General features: G+C 44.3%; 1 protein-coding gene and 2 long non-coding RNA genes across 4 annotated transcripts in view; all 3 read right to left on the reverse strand.

Annotated features, from left to right (window-relative positions):
• Window positions 1–24358, reverse strand: part of LOC138744601 (RNA-binding Raly-like protein) — an 838833-nt gene that overhangs the window by 591327 nt on the left and 223148 nt on the right. The window lies entirely within an intron of this gene.
• Window positions 12238–24358, reverse strand: part of LOC138744603 (uncharacterized) — a 68075-nt gene continuing 55954 nt past the window's right edge. For both annotated transcript variants that reach the window (XR_011345645.1, XR_011345647.1), the window contains one exon: window positions 12238–12412. This is a non-coding gene — a long non-coding RNA (uncharacterized lncRNA). The remainder of the gene's footprint in view (window positions 12413–24358) is intronic.
• On the reverse strand, window positions 18004–23137 carry LOC138744606 (uncharacterized). Its single transcript, XR_011345651.1, has 2 exons — window positions 23010–23137; window positions 18004–18537 (listed from the first exon to the last, which is right to left on the reverse strand). It is a non-coding gene; the product is annotated as an uncharacterized lncRNA (long non-coding RNA).

Consider the following 24358-nt stretch of genomic DNA (forward strand, 5'->3'; position numbering starts at 1 on the left):
AAAGGTTATGGGGGGATGGCTGGGGAGTGCGAAAAACTGATTTGGGCAAAAGGGTTTGAGTCGGGACCAGTTGGAAGCAGCTGACTGGTGTCGGGGCTGCACATCTGAAGTTGCGTCTGGGTGGTTCGCGGTAGAAGAGAATCTTTTAGTGGGGGGGTTCCTAGGGCCCAGGTGGTAGTTAATCTACTACTGAGAAGAGGTCCTTTGATATGCGGACTTCCAGGAACTTGAAGGTACCAACCCTCTCTGCCATCATTGAAGACGGTGTGTGGTCCTTTGGCCTCCCCTTCCTAGTGTGCACAATAAGCTTAGAGGCCTTACTGACACGGAGAGCAAGACTGCTGTTCTGGCACCACCCAACCAGATTTTTTCAATCTTCATCCTGCAGTTTGATTCACCAGTTCCTGTTATTCAGCCAACAAAGGTCCAAACACTTCTTGCGTCCCTCCTGGAAGATGTTGCCCTGCTTCCTACCTCCTCTCCTTCCATAGCCTTCACCTTGAGTATCAACTCATCCTGACAGAACATCAAATCAAAATATGTAGAGGGTGGAATTTGGAAATAAAAGAAGGAAATTGCTGTAACCCTTTAGTGGATCAGGCAGCAGAGAAGCTTGGAAAACATTTTGGGTTAAAAATTCTTCATCAGAACAAAGTGGCTTTACAACTTAATGTCAACACTGCACATCACTATTGTGCACTACATGTTTCCTCTCTGCCCCATATATATATATATATATATAGAATCGCACCTTCAGATATTGAGTTTTATTGTCAGAGTACATACGTGACATCACATACAACCCTGAGATTCCTTTATCCTGCGGGTGCAGCAGAATTACCACTAATTGATAGCGCAAAAATGAACTGCACATAGTGTGAACATGTGAACGATAAAAAAACTGTAAATGGATAATGAATGCAAACAAACTGATTGTGCAATACAGGGAGAGCAAAGAAAATAATAAAAGTGCGCAAGCAAGAAGGTTTTAAATTAGACCCTGATTGAGTTTGTCGTTGAGGAGGGGGAGCAGTTGTTCCTGAACCTGCTGGTGTGAGTCCTGTGGCACCTACACCTCTTTCCTGATGGCAGCAGCAAGAACAGAGCGAGTGCTGGGTGGTGAGGGTCTTTGATCGTAGCTGCTGCTCTCCGCCGGCAGTGCTCGCTTTCAATGTACTCAATAGTGGGGAAGGGCTTTTCCTGTGATGTCCTGGGCTGTGTCCACTACCATTTGGAGGGCTTTATGCTCAAGGATGTTGGTGTTGCTTCACACAGCAGTTGACCCACAAGGAAGGCGGGACTAGAACAAAGTGCCTTGTACCTGTGTATGAGGTGCCTTATATAATTGGGCTGCCGCCTTTTGTGTGCAATCGACTACCTTCTTGCATCACTCACAACATGGCCAGGAGAACATTGCATGAGTATGTTATGCTTGCATCTGTTTGGATGGTCTGCAATTGAAACATTGACCTGAGTTTCTCTTTCCACCAATGCTGCCTTGCCCACAGAAACAGTTCTCATTTTCATTGCTCCTGCTGATTAATTTCACTCTCCTGAGCTCCCTTGCGTCGGATAACAGGTGCTCCAACATTGCTGTCTGCGGAGTTCCCTACTCCCCAAACAGATCCATCAGATAATGTTCCTCAAGAATTTCATCAGCGATGCCACGAAGGGTTGCACATCTATCCAAGCACCGGCAGCCCCAACCTCATAGTGGGAGTATACTGTCGATCTATATAATGTTAATGAAACACCCAAAGGTGTAATGGAGCTATACAAAAACAAGTGTGATGTCAAGACACAGAAGGAGAAGTGTAAGCAAATGGTTTTTCAAAAGACTCATCAAAGAGGTCAATTTTAAAGAGACCTATCAGAGAAATGCAGAAAATGTGATAATAACTCAGACTAAAGCAGAAAATGTGATAAATACTTGGCAAGTTCAGCTGCATCAGTGGAGAGAGAAACAGAGTTTCAGCCACCCTTCATACAGCATACAGTGGAACATTACAGCACACTGCAGGCCCTTCAGCCCATAATGTTATGCTGACCTATGAAAACCTACTCCACAACTAATTTTTTTCCTGAGCTCACACCCATATAACCATCTACTTTTCTTACGTACATGTGCCGACCTTAGAGTATTTTGAATGCCCCTGTTGTACCAGCCTCCACCTCTACCCCAGGTACCCACCATTCTCGGTGTAAAGAAAAACCTACCCTAAACTTTCTTCCACCCACAAAGCATTGTCCCCTGGTATTTCCCATTGTCGGCCCAGGAAAACAGTGCTGGCTGTTAACCTCATCTAGGCCCCTCGTAATCTTATAAGCACTACAATGTCAACTTTCATTCTTTCTCATTCCAAAGAGAAAAGCCCCACCTCATGAAAATCTTACTTTATGTAGCATATTCTCCAATCCAGGCAACATCCTGTCAAATCTCTCTGCACCCTCTCTAAAGCTTCTACATCCTTCCTGTAATGATGCAACCAGAACTGAATGTAGTACTCTAGATGTGGGCTAAGTAGAGTTTTATGGAGATGCAACGTGATGTCATTGAACTCAATCTCTCAACTAATAAAGGCCAACACACCATATGCCTTCTTAAGCTTCCTATCAACATGAGTGGAAACCGTGATGGACCCCAAGATCTCTCCATCTTGACACTGTTAAGAATCCTGCCATTGATCGCGCACTCCGCCTTCAAGTTCCACCTTCCAAAGTGCATCACTTCCCACTTATCTCCCACTTCTCTGCCAAAACTCTGCATCCTGTCCATATCCCTGTTGCAACCTATGACAACCTTCTACTGTATCCACAAATCCTCCAAACTTAGTATCACCTGCAAACTGAATGACCCACTCCTCCATTTCTTCATTCAAGTCATTTATAAAAATCACAAAGGGCAGGTTATTTTCAAGTTTCGATGAAGGGTTATTGACCTGAAACATAGACCATGCCTGACCTACTGAGTGCTTGCAGAAATCCCGGACATTATTTCAGATTTTTAGCATCTGCAGGTTTTTTTTTGTTGCCTTTTACACCCAGCGGAGGTCTGGGAGGGAATGACGAAGTTTGGGATTCACGCAGCCCAATGATGAGGTGAGTGCATAAGAGACATCCAGGGATTTTGGAGGGTCAGTGCTGGAGCAGGTAACGGAAATGGGTGGGTTTGACGAACTTAACATCCAGGGATTGTCGTTCATTGGAGCAGAGGCAAGGAGTGAGTTCGCCTGAACTCACCTTGAAAGCAGCTGGGATTAAATGCTTTAGTCTGAGTTATTAATTAGCATAACAGTCAGGTTATGGCTTCAAAAGGCTTCAGTGGTCTAAATATGAACGGCTCCACGTTAAGTAAGTGAGCCCCCAACACATAAACCTCTCCCACCATTTAGTGGGGAAGTATACCTGTTACGCAGATCTGGTCTCCTCATTACAATAAAGAATGAGAAATGATTTGCATGTTGAAAGGAAATGAGAAGTGATGATCAGGAGAGACTAAACAGGGCCTGGCTAATTTAAATTCAGGCATTCAGAACTGTAACAGGCCAATTCAGCCCAACGAGTCTGTGCTGACTAATTCACACCCCATTTACCTACACCCTGGGGTACCCCTCGGATTGTGTCCTCTTGGAGACAGAAGACTGAGGAGTGACAGAGGAGAAGAATTCTGAGGAAGATCCTCAGCAATATGGGATAAAATTAGATAGGATTATGGCAAAGAGCATCTGTGCATTTAAAGGGAATCTAACCAGCTGTACAAGAGAGGAAGGAATGACAATTCAAATGAGTTTCTTGTCATGTACATTATACAATGTACGATTGCATTGAAATTTTTACTTGTGCAGTCAACATATTTCATTTAAAAAAGACTACTCCAATGGTATAGGTTAAATTACTGAATGGGAAGAGATAATAATTACAAAAGGTAATAAATATCTACAGTTGCCAAAGTGCAGGAGAAAATGAAAAGTGGTGTCATGTTCGTGAGATGAGCCTTGCAGGATGAGCGCAGTAAGAGGAGTTTCAAGAGCCTGGTAGCCTTTGGAAGGAATCTGTTCTGGAACCTAGAGGTGCTGGTCTTCAGGTTGGCAGCGAGAAGAGGTTGTGACCAAGGGTGACAGTGGGTCCTTTATGATGTTGGCTGCCTTCTTGAGGCAGCGTCTCACATGGCTGTCTGCAATGGATAGGAGTTTGGAGCCTGTGATAGAGCAGGTGGGTTTTTCTACCTTCGGAGCCTGCTGCTTTCCTGCTCTCTTGAATTACTAAAGGAGCTGTAGAAGCCTGATGGAGTATTTGACAACCTGCCAAATCTCCTGAGAAAGTAGAGGCATTGGTGTGCCTTCTTCCCGGTTGCTGGCTTCAGGAGCGGCCTTCTGATATATGAACTCCGAAGGAACATGAAGGGATTTGCTTATGAGGTGACACAGAGCTATAGAGCTTTACAGCATAGAAACGCCCTTCAGCACAACTTGTCTACCCAAGCTTGTCTAATTATTCTGCATTCAACCCATATCCTTGTCCTACTCACATACACGTCTAAACATCTTTTAAAATTCACTTTGTATCCTCCTCTCCTGATTCCTCTGGCAACTGGTTCCATGTGCCCGTCATACTCTGTGTGAAAATTATGTCCCTTGGGTCTCTTTTAAATTCTTCTCCTCGCACCTTAAATCTGTGACCTCGAGCCTTAGATTCCCCTCCCTGACTGGGACTATTGGCAACGCTGCCAGAGCTGCTTCAACAGCAGCGCTGTCGCTGGCATGGACCCAAGGAGAGCACGGACCTGAGGAGAGCGCGGACCTGAGGAGAGCATGGACCTGAGGAGAGCACGGACCTGAGGAGAGCACGGACCTGAGGAGAGCAGGAGATGAAGATGCAGCACTCCTCCGCCTGGTTCCACCACCCCGTCTGACTACCGACGGCTCTGTAGAGGCTTTAAGCTGTCTGTGAAAGAAATCGATGGATTTTATCTTAAAATCCTGTGACTATGGGGTCTGGGCCCAGGATGGCAACACCTGTGCAGGCAGTGGCCATGAGGTGTTGCAGACACCAGGGAAGCAGACTGGCGCAGGGCACCAGAAAATGGGAGGCGCACCCATTTTGAGAAGGAGAAGTAGAGGAGATGACCCTAAAGAACGGCAACCATGGTGGCGGGCTGCGGCAGAAGGGAACTCACAGGCTGTTGGCGACTCGAGGCAGGGAACCCACGTGGGATGCGGGCTGCTTGGCAACTTGCGGCCAAAGGACTCACACCAGGCTCCAGACTGCTGGAGACTGGCTGGAGATTGGCTGAAGTGGTAGCAGGTATCAGAACCGAGATGTGAGAGGGTGCTGAGGGCTGGGGGGGGGGGGGGGGGTCTCCCCAGGGGCCCCGGGCGCTGGAGGCTTCCTGATCATGTCAGAGGTTCAGATCTGGAGCTCGGGTGGACTGAAGTCTGTACGGCTGCAGAGGCTGCGGGAGGGCGGGAGATGAATCCACGGACACTCAGTGACTCTAAAGAGAGTGTCTTTTGCATGATTTGCTTTGACTGTAAGAGGCACCAGCAATTAAAATTTTAAATGTAGACAAACAGCACAGTAAAAAGGCCCTTTTGGCCTACAAGTCCGTGCCGCTCAAATACACCCAACTAATCTACAACCCCATGTATGTTTTGAACAGTGAGAGGAAATCGGAGAACCCGGGAAGAACATACAAACTTCTTACAGACAGTGAGGGATTTGAACCCCAGTCCCAATCGCTGGCACAGTAACAGCGTTGTGCTAACTGCTGTCCTTTCTGCTGATGCCAAACCTTCGTCTGCTTACGGCAGGCTAACTGCAATTTGTGTAATATTATATCTGTTTTATGACCCGACAATAAAAAATTCTTGAACCTTGAAATTTACTGTTCAACCTCTGATGTCACAGGGAGTAAAGTCCCAGGGTATCCTGCATCATGTCTACCATTCAATGTATATGACCTATTTAGATTTGCCTTTCCAAAATGCAACACTTCACACTTATCCGTATTAAATTCTATCAGCCATTTCTCAGCCCACTCCTCTAGCTTTCCTATATCTCTTTTTAAGCTACGGTAATCTTCCTCACTGTCCACAATACCACCAATCTCTGTATCATCTGCAAACTTACTTATCCAATTCACCACTCCTTCTTCCAGATCGTTAATATATATAACAAACAATAGTAGACCCAGGACCGATGCCTGAGGAACTCCATTAGTCACCGGCCTCCAATTTGACAAACAAATTTCCACCAGTACTCTCTGACACCTCCCATCCAACCATTGCTGAATCCATTTCACTACCTCCTTATTTATACCTAATGCCTCCACCATTTTTCCCAACCTCCTGTGGGGAACTTTTGTCAAACGCTTTACTAAAGTCTAAATGGACAACATCCACAGCCTTCCCTTCATCAATCTTTTTTGTAACCCCCTCGAAAAACTCTATAAGGTTTGTTAAGCATGACCTACCCCTGACAAAACCATGCTACTTCCTATCAATCCCTGTTCTTCCAAATATTTGTAAATGCCATCCCTCAGAACACTTTCCATCAACTTACTCACCACAGACGTCAGACTCACTGGTCTATAATTTCCTGGCTTACATTTGGACCCTTTCTTAAACAGCGGAACAACATGAGTCACCCTCCAATCCTCTGGCACTACCTCCGTGACCAGTGACATCCTAAGTATCTCTGTTAATGGCCCCACTATCTGTACACTAGTCTCCCTGAGTGTCCTTGGGAATACATTGTCTGGACCCGGAGATTTGTTCACCTTTATATTTTTAACACTGCCATCACACCTCCTCAGTTATCCTTATATGATTCATGACCTCCCCACTATTTTTCTTTACTTCAACTGGTACAATATTTTTTTCCCTAGTGAGTACTGAGGAAAATAAATCATTTAAAATTTTCCCCATCTCCTCTGACTTTTCACATAGCCTACCCTCCCTATCTACAAGGGGTCCAATTCTATCCCTCACTAATCTTTTACTTTTAATGTACCTATAGAAACCCTTTGGATTTATTCTTACTCTGCCTGCCAAAGCCTCTTCGTGCCTCTTTTTGGCCTTTCTAATTTATTTCTTGATTTTTTTCTACACTCCTTGTTGTCCTCTTTCAATTTCTCATCACCTTGCTGTTTATACCTCTTGTACACCTCCCTCTTTCTCCTAACCAAATTTCTAATATTCCTCAAAAACCAAGGTTCCCTATGACTTCCAGTCTTTCCTTTGATCCTCACTGGGACATATCTACTTTGTACTCTCAAAATTTCTTCTTTGAATATTCTTCATTTTTCATTTACATTCTTTCCTGAAAAAATCATGTCCCACTCAATACTCCCCAAAGCCATTCTCATTCCTTCGAAATTTGCTTTTCTCCAATCCAGAACCTCAAATTTAGGCTCTTTTTTGCTCTTCCCTAAAACTAATAGAGTTGTGATCACTAGACCCAATTTGTTCTCCAACATTAACCTCAGACACCTGACCTATCTCGTTCCCTAACAGGAGATCCAGTATTACACCGTCCCGAGTCGGTTCCTCTACGTATTGATTAAGAAAACTATCTTGCACACATTTGACAAACTCTAGCCCATCCAGCCCTCTTACTGTATGGGTATTCCAATCAATGTGAGGGAAGTTAAAATCTCCCATGATCACTAACTTATGTTTTTTACACATATATGCTATCTCCTTACAAATATGTTCTTCCAATTTTCTTGGCCCATTTGGTGGTCTATAATACACTCCTATTAGTACCCTCATGCCTCATCCACCCCTCAATTCCACCCAAACAGCCTCACTGGACGATCCCTCCAAACCATCTTGCCACCTCACGGCAGTAATGTCCTCCTTAACAAGCCGAGCAACTCCTCCCCTGTTTTTACCCCTTGTTCTATCACATCTAAAACATTTGTATTCTGGAATATTTAGTTGCCAGTCCTGACCCTCCTGTAACCAGGTCTCACTAATTGCCACAACATCATGATTCCAAATGCCAATCCATGCTCTAAGGTCATCTACCTTGTTCACTATGCTTCTTGCATTAAAGTACATGCATTTCAGAGAATGACCCTCACATATATTCCCTATTCTACCTTTTACCTTAACCTCCATCCTTCCTTTGTTATCTTTATCATTCTTAACTAGGTGGCCATGCACCCTAGACACTGCTCGCAAACTCTGCTCCCCACCCCCCTGCCAAACTAGTTTAAACCCTCCACCACAGCTCTAGCAAATCTGCTTGCCAGGATATTGGTCCCCCTCCAGTTCAGGTGGAGTCCATCCCTTTTGTACAGGTCTGACTTTCCTCAGAAGAGATCCCAATGATCCAAAAATCTTATCCCCTGCCCCCTGCACCAGCTCTTTAGCCATGCATTCATCCTCTACATCCTCCTATTACTACCCTCTCTAGCGCTTGGCACCGGCAGCAATCCAGAGATTACTACCTTAGAGGTCTTGTTTTTTAACTTCCTGCCTAATTCGATGTACTCCTGTTTCAGGACCTCATCCCCACTTCTAACTAAGTCATTGGTCCCCACATGGACCACGACTTCTGGCTGCTCACCTTCCCCTTGCAGAATTCTGTGAACTCGATCAGAGACATCCCTGACCCTAGCACCAGGGAGGCAACAGACCAACCTGGATCCTCGATCTCGTCCAACAAACCTCCTATCTGTCTCTCTGACAAGTGAGTCCCCAACCACAATTACCCTGTTCTTATCCCTCCTTCCCTTCTGAGCCTCGGGGGTAGCCCCTGTGCCAGAGACCTGACCCCCAAGACTCGTCCCTGGTAGGCTGTTCCCCCCAGCAGTATCTAATGCCGAATACATGTTGCTGAGGGGCCATTCCACAGGGGTACTCTGCACTGGCACTCTCCCTCCTTTCCTCACAATCACCCAATTCCCTGACTCCTGCCTTCTAGGGGTGACTGTCTCCCTGTAACTCCTCTCTATCACTGCCTCTGCTTCCCTTATGATCCTCAGTTCATCCAATTGCACCTCAAGCTCCCTAACACAGTCGCTCATGAGTTTCAATTGGATGCACCTTTTGCAGGTGTAGTCGTCAGGAACAGCTGTGCTGTCTCTGACTTCCCATATCGCACAATTGGAGCACTTGACTACCCCAGCTGACTCCATTACCTCCTTTCTTAATATATATAAGTTATTTAAAAGAAAAACTAAACAAATAATACTAAAAGACTAACCAAAAAAGACACCTTACCACACAGGGAGCTCCTTCTTACCGAAGTCCCTCGAGCCAAAGACCCAAGTCTCCAGTCCTTCACTGCCCCACTCCTCATTGGCCGCTCCCTCCCCTTTCACTCCTTTTATAGGCCCCTTGACCAATTAACCCCGTCACTTTCACCAAGCTCCTCCTCCTCCGACTCCCAGCTGAACCAAGTAGGCCCAATCCCCGGTAAGCCCCCAACTTTTATAGCTTACCTTCTCATCACTTTCACCAAGCTCCTCCTCCTCCAACTCACAGGCCGACTCTCTCCGAGCTCCTCCTCCGACTCACAGCCGAACTTGCCAAGGTATTCACGGATAGCTTCAACATCTAACTCTGGCAGGGTGTGTTACCCACCAGTTTCAAACAAGCCTCAGATGTACCAGTGCCCAAAAGAATGTGGCAAACTGCTTAAATGACTACCAATCAGTGGCACTCACATTAAGAGTGATGAAGTGTTCTGAAAGGCTGATGTTGAATCATTTCAGTTCCTGTCTGAGTGGCGACATTGGTCCATTCCAACTTGGCTACCACAGCAACAGGTCTATGACAGATGCCATCTGACTGGCTCTACACAAAGCCCTGGAAAACCTGGACAGCAAAGGTACCAATATCAGGTTTTCCTCTATTGACTACAGTTCAGAATTCAACACCGTGATCCCCTCATATCTGATCAGCAAACTCCAAGACCTGGGACTCAAGACCCACTGAGTAATTGGATCCTGGATTTCCTCACCTCAAGACCATAATCAGAGCAGATTGACAAGAACATCTCCTCCACAATCTCCATCAGCACCACAGGGCTGAGTTCTTAGTCTTCTGCTCTACTCATTTTACACCTATGACTGTGTGACTCAGTACAACACCATCTAAAAATTCACTGATGATGCCACGGTACTGGGTTGTATAAACAGAGGCGATGTGACTGCATACAGGAGGGAGATCGAAAACTTGGTTGAATGGTGCACCAACCACAACCTCACACTTAATGTCACCATAACCAAGGAGCTGATTGTTGACTTCAGGAAGGGAAAATCAGAGATGTACAATCCAGTGATCATTGGGGGATTGGGGAGGTGGGGGTGGGGGAAGGGTGAGCAAATTTAAATCCCTGGGTGTAACTATCTCAGAGGATCTTTCCTGGACCCAACGCATGAATGTCCTTGTGAAAAAAAGCACATGTCTCTACTTTCACAGGAGCTTATGGAGGTTTGGCATGGTATTTTTTAGACCTTGGCAAATTTCTACAAATGTGTTGACCGGCTGCATCAAGGTCTGGGACAGGGGGATCAATAACTTTAAGCGGAAAACCCTGTAGACACAGCCCAGTACATCACAGGTAAAACTTTCTCCTCCATCGACGATATTTAAACAGAGCACTGCTGTCGGAGAGCAGCAGCAACCATCAAGGACCCACACCACCTAACACCCACTCTGTTCTCACTGCTGCCATCAGGGAAGAGGTATCGGTGACCACAAGACTCACACCCCCAGGTTCAAGAACAGCTGCTCCCCCTCCACCATTAGACTCCTCAATGACAAACTCAATCAGGGACTCATTTAAGGACTCTCACATTAATTATTATCCAATATTTATTTTCTGTACTGCACAGTTTGTTTACACTGCCTTCTTTAAATTTCTCTTTTCTATATGTATTTTTTTCTTGAGTACAGCTTATTTTTTCAGAACTGATTGGTAGAAATACTTCCTGGCCTACAGGAAAAAAAGCCCAGGGTTGTATGTACTGTTGCCTGTTCAGCTGTTGCGTCTGTTTCACTGCTGCGACCCATCTCTCTAATTTTACTGTTTTCTCTGCGGCTGCCTGTTCCCCTGTTGTCGCCTGTTCCCCTGTTGTCGCCTGTTCCCCTGTTGTCGCCTGTTCCTCTGCCTTTACCTGTTTTTCTGCTGGTGCCTTATCAAGAGGTAGGACTCAGACAAGGTTCCGATCCTCTGTGGAGATCAGGAATGCAAAAAAAACCTACCGTTGGAAAGAGTGCATCTAGCAGAGGAGGATGAAGAATTGTAGACCCCAATCCAAAGTATGAAACCAGGTGCAATACCTGGTACAACACTGTGTCGCTAGTCATGCAACATGGCATGACTATATATATACATATATATATATATATATATATATTTATATAAAACACACACACACACACTCTCTCTCTCTTTCTCTCTCTCCATATTTACTATATTGAATCTCAAGTTATTCTGTAGGGTACAGGTGAAAACAGAATTGGTGACAAACCAAATCATCTGCCCAGAGGAGTTAGAAAGAGGATAGAATGGAAAAATGCATGAACAAGGGTCAAGATTAGAAAAATTAAGTTGAGATCCACAGGAATGCTGGACCACGTGGATTAATCTCAAACATTAAGGGGAAAGGTTAACCAAATTATTGTTTCCAAGAGCAGGAAATACAAATGGGGATTTGGTGGAATCAAATTTAACATCTTGAAAGAGCTTTGATGAAAATTGACCTCTTGTGCAGTGATAAATATCTGGAACATTTTACTGAGCAAGATGTGGGGGATTACATGGAAAGCAGGAATTAATCCTGTCTTCAGAAGAAAAAAACTGTTCACAATTTAATTTCCATTGGTACTTCAAGGACATTTCAGCCAATCATTAGATGTGGGACATTTTGATTCTGTACCATTGTCGCAGGGCAGCGCCAAGACAAGGAATGAGAGCTTCTGTAAATCGGCCCTCATTAAAAGATCAGAGGAATCATTATGAGGCCATCTTCAGTACTGCTACATCTTGAATGCCATATTCCTACCTCTGTTCTCTACGCAGTCCCCTTCCCCGACTGATCTTGCTCAACTTGCTGAGTTCCTCCACCATTTTTTGCTCCTGATCCCAGCACCTGCAGTCTCTTGCATCTCTACTTTCGGTGTCCAGAACCTTCAGATTAGCCACTGTTATTTCAACATTAAAAGGGTGCCAGCTGGGCTGCACTCTCATTGTAAAAATGTATTTTGCACAAGTTACCTGTTAAGTAGTCAATTATAGCCATTGAAACTGTTTATTGCTGTCTTTGAGTTTAAAAAATATGAAACATTACTGTGCTGTCATGTTGGGAAATACTCCAGAAGAACTGCTTGCGATGAATAAAGACCTGTTATATCCACCAGCTTCAGCCTCCAGTGACTCAATCACTGTCACAACTCTAGGAATAGAAAGAAAACTTAAAGGTAATTGAGACAAGGGCCTTAGACAGCCAGCGCAGGTTGGCTAGTTTAGCATGTTTCTCTTTCTGGAAATACTCGGGAGAATCTAAAACCTTAGGGCAAATCATTTAAGGATAGAAATAGCCATGAACAACTGCATGAAAGATTATAATGTGCATTCTGCCACCCTCTCCCCACAGAGGCAGCTCAACCTGCAGAGCATTTCTGTATCCTCGGTATCGTGCCGTTGCAGCCTGTCCTGAGCTAATGTCTATCATGTGACCCAAGTCCTACTGGATATCAGTGGATTGTGGAAACCCTCCGTGATGCACCTCCCCATACTCCTGACGTGGAGATCAACTCTATGATTGGCTAACCGTTCTGAGTGTCATCCTTCCTGGCCAATAGAACTTGGTCTGAGGTGCTCCACCAAAACATTAAAGATCGAAGTAAGGGTCAGCCATTCAGTCCCTAATACCTGCTTCATTGTTCACCAAGATCTCAGGGAAGGTCCATTCTATCTAGTCCACACACCTATCTCCAAATCTCAAAATCTCCCAAATTCAGTTTAGTCAACTTCTGGATATCAAGTCTCTGGGATGGAATGTAACAAATGTTTACATCGCCCTTCAATAAAGACATGATCTGCCTTGCAACAGAGCTCCGGTGACCAAGATTTGATCTTGATTGCTGGTGTCCCAATTAGCTTCCTCCAGGTACTCCAGTTTCCTCCCACACCACAAAAACATGCAGGTTGGTTAATTGGACACTGGGGAAAGTTGATGGGAATGCAGGGAGAATTTTTTAAAAAGAGATTAATGTAGGATCAGTATAAATGGGTGTTTGTTGGGTGACATGGACTCGGTGGGTGGAAAGAGCCTGTATGACAAAATGGGGCCACTGGAGCTGCACAGGGTTTAACCTAACTCAGGTTCAGAGGGTAGACTCCCCAACTTCACTGTTGGAACTTCGAGGAATCCAGCCTTGAATATTTGAAGCATCTGCATCCAAGCAAGCAGTTCTCAGGGGGCCATTGGGTTGGTAAGTAGCACTGCACACATCCATGTGAGGCGCTGCCTTCAGAAGGCAGCCAACCATTACCCTGGCCACAACCTCTTTTCACTGATAACTTCAGGCAGAAAGTACAGAAGCCTGAAGACCTGCACCTCTAGGTTCATGAACAGTTTCTATCAGACTCTTGAACCTTCCCTTGTTACACTAATCAGGGACTGCTTTGATACTGCGAAAGGACTGTCTACACCACTGCAAAGTCACTTTTGCACTTGGATTACTATGAATATTTATTATCTATCTGATGTATTTATTGTCTATTTTAATTTAATTCAATTAGTTCATTGTTACAGATTTTCTTTACCTGTAGAGTAAAAATGTTGATGCATGTGCATATTGTACAATTTCAGATTTCAGAGTACATACATGACATCACATACAACCCTGAGATTTTCTTTTCTGTGGGCTAGGGCAGAATTATCACTAATTGGTAGTGCAAAAAAACAAACTGTACACAGTGTAAACATGTAAACAAATAAAGAACTGTAAACAGATAATGAATGTAAACAAACTGACTGTGGAATATCGAGATAATTTTTTAAAAAATCAATAAAGTGCACAAGAGTCCTTAAACAAGACCCTGATTGAGTTTGTTGTTAAGGTGTTTTCCCTGGGTGTTCTGGTTTGCTCCCTCCCTCCCTTCAAAACATATGGGGATTATAAGTTCATTTGGGTGGCATGGGCTTGTGGGCCAGAAGGGCCTGTTATCATGCAGTAATTAAAAATTTAAGACTCATAATCATTAAATTTGATCTACCTACAGTGTTCCAGGTAGTTTTTGGAAAGGTTGAAGGTGTTTGCATGCTATGATTTCCCCATTCTTGTGCACACTCAGACACATGTACAATCATCTGCACACACTCAAATACAATTATAGAAAGGGCTGAACAGAGTGTGTGTGTGCATACACAGGCACACATATGCAAGTATACATTTGTCCCAAAATGCACACACATGAACAAACACAAGTATGAAAGAGGGCTGCGGAGACTCAAGTTCAATTCTGACCTCTGTCTCTGTGGAATTTGCATGTTCTCCCAGAGACTATGTGGGTTTCCTCCAGGAGGCCCAGAGACCTCCCACATCCAAAGGACAAACGTTGCCAGATTAATTGCCTACTGTAAATTTCCCCCTCCTGTGTCAGTGAGTGGTGGAATCCAGAAGGAGTTGACGTGGAGAGAGAAAAAGAAAAACAGGATGGGTGTAGGAGTTGGGAAAATGGATGGTCGGCATAGACTCAATGGGTAGAAAGACCTGGTGTCCCTATCACCTGTGGTTACAGCCAGTGTATTTAAATCTTCTTCAGCATGATGCTGAACCAAGCCATGAAAGATCCCAACAATGAAGACGCTGTTTACATCCGGTACCGCACGGATGGCAGTCTCTTCAATCTGAGGCACCTGCAAGCTCACACCAAGACACAAGAGAAACTTGTCCGTGAACTACTCTTTGCAGACGATGCCGCTTTAGTTGTCCATTCAGAGCCAGCTCTTCAGCGCTTGACGTCCTGCTTTGCGGAAACTGCCAAAATGTTTGGCCTGGAAGTCAGCCTGAAGAAAACTGAGGTCCTCCATCAGCCAGCTCCCCACCATGACTACCAGCCCCCCCACATCTCCATTGGGCACACAAAACTCAAAACGGTCAACCAGTTTACCTATCTCGGCTGCACCATTTCATCAGATGCAAGGATCGACAATGAGATAGACAACAGACTCGCCAAGGCAAATAGTGCCTTTGGAAGACTACACAAAAGAGTCTTGAAAAACAACCAACTGAAAAACCTCACAAAGATAAGCGTATACAGAGCCGTTGTCATACCCACACTCCTGTTCGGCTCCAAATCATGGGTCCTCTACCGGCATCACCTACAGCTCCTAGAACGCTTCCACCAGCGTTGTCTCCGCTCCATCCTCAACATCCATTTGAGCGCTTTCATCCCTAACGTCGAAGTACTCGAGATGGCAGAGGTCGACAGCATCGAGTCCACGCTGCTGAAGATCCAGCTGCGCTGGATGGGTCACGTCTCCAGAATGGAGGACCATCGCCTTCCCAAGATCATGTTATATGGCGAGCTCTCCACTGGCCACCGTGACAGAGGTGCACCAAAGAAAAGGTACAAGGACTGCCTAAAGAAATCTCTTGGTGCCTGCCACATTGACCACCGCCAGTGGGCTGATATCGCCTCAAACCGTGCATCTTGGCGCCTCACAATTTGGCGGGCAGCAACCTCCTTTGAAGAAGACCACAGAGCCCACCTCACTGACAAAAGGCAAAGGAGGAAAAACCCAACACCCAATCCCAACCAACCAGTTTTCCCCTGCAGCCACTGCAACCGTGTCTGCCTGTCCCGCATCGGACTTGTCAGCCACAAACGAGCCTGCAGCTGACGTGGACTTTTACCCCCTCCATAAATCTTCGTCCGCGAAGCCAAGCCAAAGAAAAGATTTGCCTTGCATCTGCCCTATCAGTCACACAGAGACGCCCACCCTAGACAAGCACACAAATGAGCATGGTTGCATCCACACATCTATACATATGGACATGGAACCATGCTCATGGATGCAGATGTGCATCATTCATGCACCTACACATACATACAGTACATGCCCTTCCAAACATACACACATATGACATGCACACACACACACACACACACACACACACACACACACACACACACACACACACACACACACACACACACACACACGGCTTGGCTCACTGCATTGATCTCACAGCTAAAGCAGGGCCATTTGAACAACCAATAACGCTATTGCCAGTAAAAATACAATGCTGGAGAAACTCAGCAGGTCAGACAGTGTAGCAATATTTTTGGGCTTGAGTCCTTCATCGTGAACAAAATGAGGGCAGGCACCTGAACAAAATAGTGGGGTGGGGAGGAGCACAGTACCACGCGCAAGAAGTAATAGATGAATAGGAAGGAGGGGACACCAGCAAACAAGGGGGAGGGGTGTGGCTCTGTGAATGCAAAGGGAAGGGGTGGAGGAAAGAAAACAGTTGGATGGGAAGGAGAGGGAGGACAGGGAGTGGGTTAGCAGAAACTGGAGAAGTTGATGTTAATGCCATCCAGTATTGCCAGTGCCAGGCTTAGTAGTGTCCTCCAAGCTGAGCCAATAACAAAGAAACAGGAGGGAAGGAAGGTGAGGGGGTGGGGTGGTGGGCAGCTGGGAAAAGAAAGAAAGTCAAGGCAATCACTGGGAATTTGACAAACACACTTTTGTTCTCATAAAGCTGACAATTAACTTTGCACATTGCTTTGCTTAGTTACTCATGTCGCATTAAATCTGAGATTCAAATGGCAGATGCAAGGCAAATACACTGGCTGTAACCACAGGTGATAGGGACACCATCTATTATCATCGGCAGCCGTCACTTCTGATGGCCAGACCTGCCAGTGGTGGAGATGCCATCTGACTGCAGAATGGAAAGTGTGACTTGATAGAGATGGAATTTCTGATATGAGCTGGACAGAGACACACGGGATTCTTCCCTGTAATACCACTGATGCTCTGTGCTATTCTGAATACATGACATTATTTCAATTCCCCATCCCATTCCCTTGCTGACAGGTCTGTCCATGGTCTCATTTACTGACAAACTGAGACCACCAGCAAATTGGAGGAACAATCCCTCACCTTCTGACTGGGCACCGACCAATTGGATGGCATTAATATCGACTTCTCTGGCTTTTGTTAAATCCCCTTACCTCGCTTCTTCCTCCCTGTCACCTTCCCCCAGCTCTGTCTCTCTCCCTTTTCCAGGTCTTCTTTCACACAAACATGATAAATTCTTATCCCATCCCTTATCATATTCAATTAACACCTTTTGTTGGTCTGGATTCCTCCCCCTGTCAGCACTGTCTGAATTCTGAGACTCTCTGAGATTTCCTGCCTCTGGATCATTCTACTATTTCTCAGGCCAGATACGTCAGCAATATATCTTTGCTTTTTTGGTCACTGAAAAGACCAGCTGAGTTCCTCCAGCCTTTCCTAATGTTTTTACTACAATCACAGCATCTTCCTACTTCCATGTTTCACGTGACATCATATCCATAGGGCACCAGTGTAGATTTGAATGCAACCCTGTCCTCTTTTATCCCTGTACTTTCCCCCAGCACAGACCATTAGGAAAAAAAAGAGTCAGCCAATTGAGCTTAGATCACTATTGACCTAGGTGGAAATTTGGGAAAATATGATTCCCAGCACCTTCTCTTTCAGATCACCATCCAGCTGCAACTTATTCATCAGGTTTACCTAACCAAAGGAGGAACTTGGTTGCAGGCTTCCTCTCAACCAAGTGCCTCTGTGCTGTCCACAGTGCATGGGGGAGTCATGGCCTCTAGATTGGTGCAGGAAGAGCCTTGACTATATATTCCCAAAACACTGGATGACAATTTTTTTCTAAGAGGTTTGCTTCCTGTAAGAAAATTGGTGATTATGAAAGGCAACTTCAAGCTGAGCACAAAGATAATTTCAGATTTGCTGTATCATGTAGGAAGTTGGTGAAACATTAAATCAAATTTTATTGAATTGAGCATGTTTAATGACAAAATGATGCTGACACGTTGCGTTAATTCAATTGCCCTAAAAATGTTTTGCCGCTGATTATCCTTTGTACTCAGCATCTGATGCCTCTCGCATCAGTGTCCAACAATAGTCGGCCAGCATTGATGGATTCCAGTTTCTCTGATATCGGTTTGCCATGGTCATGATGTCCTAGTGAAACCTTTCACCATGTTCATCACTGACTGCACCAGGATCAGTAGGGTAGACGTCCAAGTGCAAATGCAGAAAATAAATTTTCAATAATATGTTTTGAATGCTTGACGTAGACTTGAAATGTGGAGGAAATCTCAAAAATAGGTAATATCTAAAAAATGGTGCATGATGGAAAAAGATTTAAGGTGATTTTCATGATCAGCAGCTCAAAATCTCTAAAATAAACCCATAAGTGTTCAGGAAGCAACATCCTCATTGTCCAGTGTAACCAGCGAGTCTGCGCATCCATTTCCATGGTGCATGACAATGTGGAACTTAAAAAAAACACACAGAATGTCATATAAGAACAGAAGAGTTGGGAACAAGATTTGATCAGCGAGCTCTAAAATGTTCAGTTCTTAAATGCCCATCACGAACTATTCCCTTCACCCTGGTCACAACCTCTTCTCACTGCTCTCTTCAAGTAGAAGATACAGAAGCCTGAAACCCTGCACCTCTGGGTTTAAAAAAACTTTTTATCCAACAGTTAGCGCAACGATGTTATACTGACAGTAATCTGGGTTCGAATCTGGCACTGTCTGCAAGGAGTACTCCCCATTACCTGCATGGGTTTCTTCCAGGTGCTCCAGTTTCCTCCCACCCTCCAGAAATATATGGGGTATTTGGGAGGCACAGTATCAATGACCAGAGGACCTGTTTACAATGCTATAACTCTAAATTAAATATAAAGCAGCTATCAAACTCTTGATATGCTAACCCTAACCACACCATGGCTGCCAAAAGATGTGTTTTCCCTACTGAAACATCATTTTGTGTTCAATTCTGGTCACCTCATTATGGGAAATTTGGAGTTTGTCAGATATGTTCAGGAAAGTATTCTAAATCAATATATAGAGGTACCAATGAGAGAGGATGGTGATCTCCTATAAGGGAATGAGATGGTTCAGGTGACAGGTGTAGGTGAACGTTTTGGGTCCAGTGACCATAATGTCATTAGTTTCAAGTTAATTATGGTCTAGTCCTCGAGTTGAGATTCTAAATTGGAGAAAGGCAAATTTTGTGGAAATGAGAAAGGATCTAGGAAGAGTGGATTGGGAAAAGTTGTTTTCTGGCAAGGATGTGTTCAGTAAGTGGAAGGCCTTCAAAGGTGACATTTTGAAAGCACAGGCTTTGCACGTTCCTGTCAGGATTAAAGGCATAGTTAACAGGCATAAGGAACCCTGGTTTTCAAGGGAATATTGTTATGTGGTAATATATATGGTTTCAAAGCTTGCAGAGCGATCTGGAACAAATGGAAAAATAGGCCAGAAAATGGCAGATGGAATTTAATAACATAACATAACAATTACAGCACGGAAACAGGCCATTAGGCCCTTCTAGTCCGCACCGAACCAAACACTCCTCTCTAGTCCCACTTACCTGCACAATGACCATAACCCTTCACCTTCTTCTCATCCATATACCTGCCCAGCTTTTTCTTAAATAATAAAATTGACTCTGCCACCACTATTTCTCCCGGAAGCTCATTCCACACCGCTACCACTCTCTGAGTAAAGAAGTTCCCCCTCATGTTCCCTCTAAACCTCTGCCCCTTAACTCTTAACTCATGTCCTCTTGTTTCAATCTCTCCTACTCTTAACGGAAATAGTCTATCCACATCCACTCTGTCTATACCTTTCATAATCTTAAATACCTCTATCAAATTCCCTCTCAACCTTCTACGCTCCAAAGAATAAAGACCTAATCTGCCCAATCTCTCCCTGTACTCTCGATGCTTAAACCCAGGCAACATTCTGGTAAATCTTCTCTGCACTCTATCCACTCTGTTTATATCCTTCCTATAATTAGGTGATCAGAACTGCACACAGAACTCTAAATTAGGCCGCACCAACGCCTTATACAATCTCAACATCACTTCCCAACTCTTATATTCCATGCAATGATTGATAAAGGCCAGCATACTAAAAGCCTTCTTCACCACCCTATTCACATGAGTTTCTACCTTCAGGGAACGATGTACCGTTACTCCTAAATCCTTCTGCTCTTCTGTATTCATCAATGCTCTCCCATTTACTACGTATGTCCTGTTCTGATTCTTCTTACCAAAATGAAGCACCTCACACTTATCAGCATTAAATTCCATCTGCCATTTTTCAGCCCACTTTTCTAAGCAGCCCAAATCCCTCTGCAATCCTTGAAAACCTTCTTCATTATCCACTATTCCACCTATCTTAGTATCGTCTGCATATTTACTAATCCAATTCACCACCCCATCATCTAGATCATTAATGTATATAACGAACAACAATGGGCCCAATACAGATCCCTGAGGAACACCACTGGTCACCGGCTTTCAACCTGACAGACAATTTTCCACTACCACTCTCTGGCCTCTCCCTTTCAGCCAATGTTCAATCCATTTGACTATCTCAAAATTTATACCTAAAGACTGCACCTTCCTAACTAACCTTCCATGTGGTACCTTATCGAAGGGCTTACTGAAGTCCATATAGACAACATCCACCGTGCTACCCTCATCCACATTCCTAGTCAACTCTTCAAAAAATTCAATCAGATTGGTCAAACAGGACCTTCCGCTCACAAATCCGTGTTGAGTGCTCCTGATCAGACCCTGTCTATCCAGATATTTATAAGTACTATCTCTAAGAACTTTCTCCATTAATTTACCTACCACAGACGTCAAACTTACAGGCCGATAATTGCCAGGCTTCATCCTTGAACCCTTTTTAAATAACGGAACCACATGCGCAATACGCCAATCCTCCGGAACTATTCCCATCTCTAATGACATTTCTAATGCAGACAAGTGTGAGGTGTTGCACTTTGGAAGGACAAACCAAGGTAGGACATACATATTAAATAGTAGGGTACTGAGGAGTCCAGAGGAAGAAAGGGATCTGGCAATACAGATACATAATTCCATGAGTGACGTTACAAGTAGAGAGGGTTGTAAAGAAAGCTTTTGGCATCTTGGCCTTCATATATCAAAGTATCAAGTATAGGAGTTGGAATTTTATGGTAGAGGTTGTATAAGACATTGGTGAAGCCAAATTTGGAGCATTGTGTGCAATTCTGGTCACCAAACTATGGGAAGAGTGCAGAGAAGATTTACTTGGATGTTGCCGAGTCTACACGAGGTGAGTTATAAGGAAAGATTAAACAGGTCAGGACTTTATTCCTTGGAAGGTAGGAGAATGAGGGATTTGATAAAAGTTTACAAAATTATGAAAGGTATAGACGGATGTGAGTAGGCTCTTTCCACTTAGATTCAGAGAAATAAATATGAGAGGACATGGCTTTAGTGGAAAGGTGAAAGTTTTAGGGGGCACTTCTTCACTCTGATGTGGTAAATGGGGCCTCACTCTTAAGATTTAAGAATAAATTGGATAGAGGCATGGATGGGAGATGTCTGAAGGGTTATGGACCCTTATGGTCAACGGGACTAGCAGAATAATATTTCAGAACAGACTAGAAGGGCTCAATGGCCTGATTTCTGTGCCATAGTGTTCTAAGGAAGGATGTGGAAGTTTTATAGAGGGTGAAAAGGAGATTTACTAGGATGTTGCCTGGATTGGAGAACATGTCTTCTGAAGAAAGTTTGAGTGAGCAAGGCCTTCTTTCTTTAGAGCAACAGAGGATGAGAGGTGACTGAACAGGGGTGTATAAAATAATGAGAGGCATAGACTGTGTGGACAGGCAACCACCACCTTTGACCTGGGGCTGACAATAGCAAATACCAGAAGATGTCTGTTTAAGGTGAGTGGAGGAATGTTTAGGGAGATGAGAAGTGTAACTTTTTTTACACAAAAGTAGGAGGTGCCTGGAATGCATAGCTGGGGGTGGCAGTGGAGGCTGGTACAATAGGAATATTCAGATGACTCTTAGATAGGCACATGGCTGTGAGAAAAATGAAGGGATCTGTGTTGTGAAGGAGGAAGGGTAAGAATGATATAGATTAAGTTTAAATGGGTTGGCACAACATTGTGGGCTGAAGGGCCTGGAATATGCTGTTCTATATAGCAAGTAAATATGGAACCCAATTTCATGATGCTGCATTTTATCTCTCTACTTTTAGGAATTAAATAGACAGTCGTCAGTAATCAATAGATCACCAACCTTTCTTTGCCTTTCCCAAACTGCCAACCAGTTGTAATGATCTATGATTGCTGCACATTGATGTTCTATTCAGTCAGCTGTTAGGGCAGTGGGTCTCAACTTTTTTCTTTCCACTCGCATACCACTTTAAGTATTCCCCATGCCATAGGTGCTCCGTGATTAGTAAGGGATTGCTTAAGGTGTTAAGAAAAAGTTTTAATCATACCTAATTGGCTCGTTATGTGCACCGTTTCATAACTCCAAAGGAAATGGGCCAATGACAATTTTACCTCAAGCAAAATATTGGGTCTAGAGTAGTGGTTCTCAACCTTCCCTTCCCACCCACATCCCACCTTAAACAATCCCTTACTAATCTCAGAGCACCGATGGCGTAGGGATTACTTAAAGTGGGATGTGAGTGGAAAGGAAAACGTTGAGAACCTCAGAGTTTGGGTAACTACATGACAGAAAATGCCGTGTTAAACTCTCTTCTGCTCAACAATGTGGGCCCTTCATTTTGGCATATCACTTTTTAAAAAATCAGTGGGCAAGGACTAATTTTACTCTGCCATAAAAATTTGGAGCAGAATTAGACCATTTGGCTCATTGAGTCTGCTCTGTAAATCAAAACACGGTTGATGTATTTTTCCTTTCAACCCCATTTTCCTACCTTCTTCCCATAACCTTTGATACTATGAGAGGCTCTGATTGCTCAGTGGTTAAGACTGAGGTCTCGTGTTCATTCCTTGCTGGGGCCTCACTTTGATAAGGGGCACTGGACATAGTGATGAGTCTCTATCTTCGTTAAGGTAGACAAAGTTAAAGAATTTCATGCAACTTACATTCTAAATGTAGTATTATGTGACAATAATGGAACCTACCTACCTACCCTTACTATACAAGAACCTATCACTCTCTGTTTAAATGTACCCGATGACTTGGCCTCCACATTGGTCTGTGACAATGAATTGTAGTGTAATACACAAACATATTGGAGAAACTCAACAGGTCACACAGTGTCTATGTTTTGGGCCTGAGCCCTTCATCCAAGGAATGAGCAAAAAGCAGACAGGTGTCTGAATGGAAAGATTGGAGAGAGGAGAGGAGAGAAAGGGTGGGGTTGGGGGAAGCACAGGCCAATACTCAAGAGGGTTTGGGTGAATATAGATGGGAAGGCAGAAGCGAATGAAGCTCAGAAGTGATTGTGGTGGGGGGGGGGGTTGGCTTTCTCAATGGAGAAGGAATGGGGTGGGGAACTAGAGGAAAGGAGACAAGAGGGATGGGGAAAGAAAGAGTGAGGGGAGGGGCGAATGGTTGGTGGAGAAGTCAGTGTTAATGGCACCCAGTGGGACAATGCCCAGATGGAATATTAGGTGTTGATCCTCCAATTTGCTCCAAATCATTACCTGAATGCAGGAAGACTTGGAAAGGGGAGATGCACGAAGACCAGAGTCTCTTGGTACATCGAATTATTGAAAGCAAGTAGCCAGGGGCAGCAGGGAAGCAGGAAGAGCAAATGGTATCTTTGCCTTCATTGCAAGAAGATTGGAGGGCAGGGTCAAGATACCTTGTGGAATTGAGTTTTAAGTTTTTTTTTGTCACGTGCAATGAAAATCTTTGTGTGCAGGCAAGTCCAACTCGACATTTATTCTCAATTATGCTGCTGTAACGTGCTGTCATTTTACAGGGCAGCTGGGAAACGTTAAATTTGTAATTATATGAATCTACAAAATAATAAAAGCTAGTGTTGGTCATATTAAACGGCTGGATTCTTCCAAACCATCATTCATCCAGGACGTTAAACGTCTGCGACGACATGATTGTGGTACACTACACAAACGTACTGGAGAAACTCAGCAGGTCACGCAGCAACTATAATAAGCAAAGGGTAACCACTTTTCAGCCTTGAGCCCTTTGTCAAGGTACAAGCAAGAAGCAGACAGGCTTTCTGACCTCTTGCCTTTTGGCCTGTGCTCCTCTCCCTGCCCCTTCGTCCCTCCTCTCCTCCCTCCACTTTTT

Source organism: Narcine bancroftii, chromosome 10 (genome assembly GCF_036971445.1).
Source record: "Narcine bancroftii isolate sNarBan1 chromosome 10, sNarBan1.hap1, whole genome shotgun sequence".
NCBI classification, from domain to species: Eukaryota; Metazoa; Chordata; class Chondrichthyes; order Torpediniformes; family Narcinidae; genus Narcine; species Narcine bancroftii.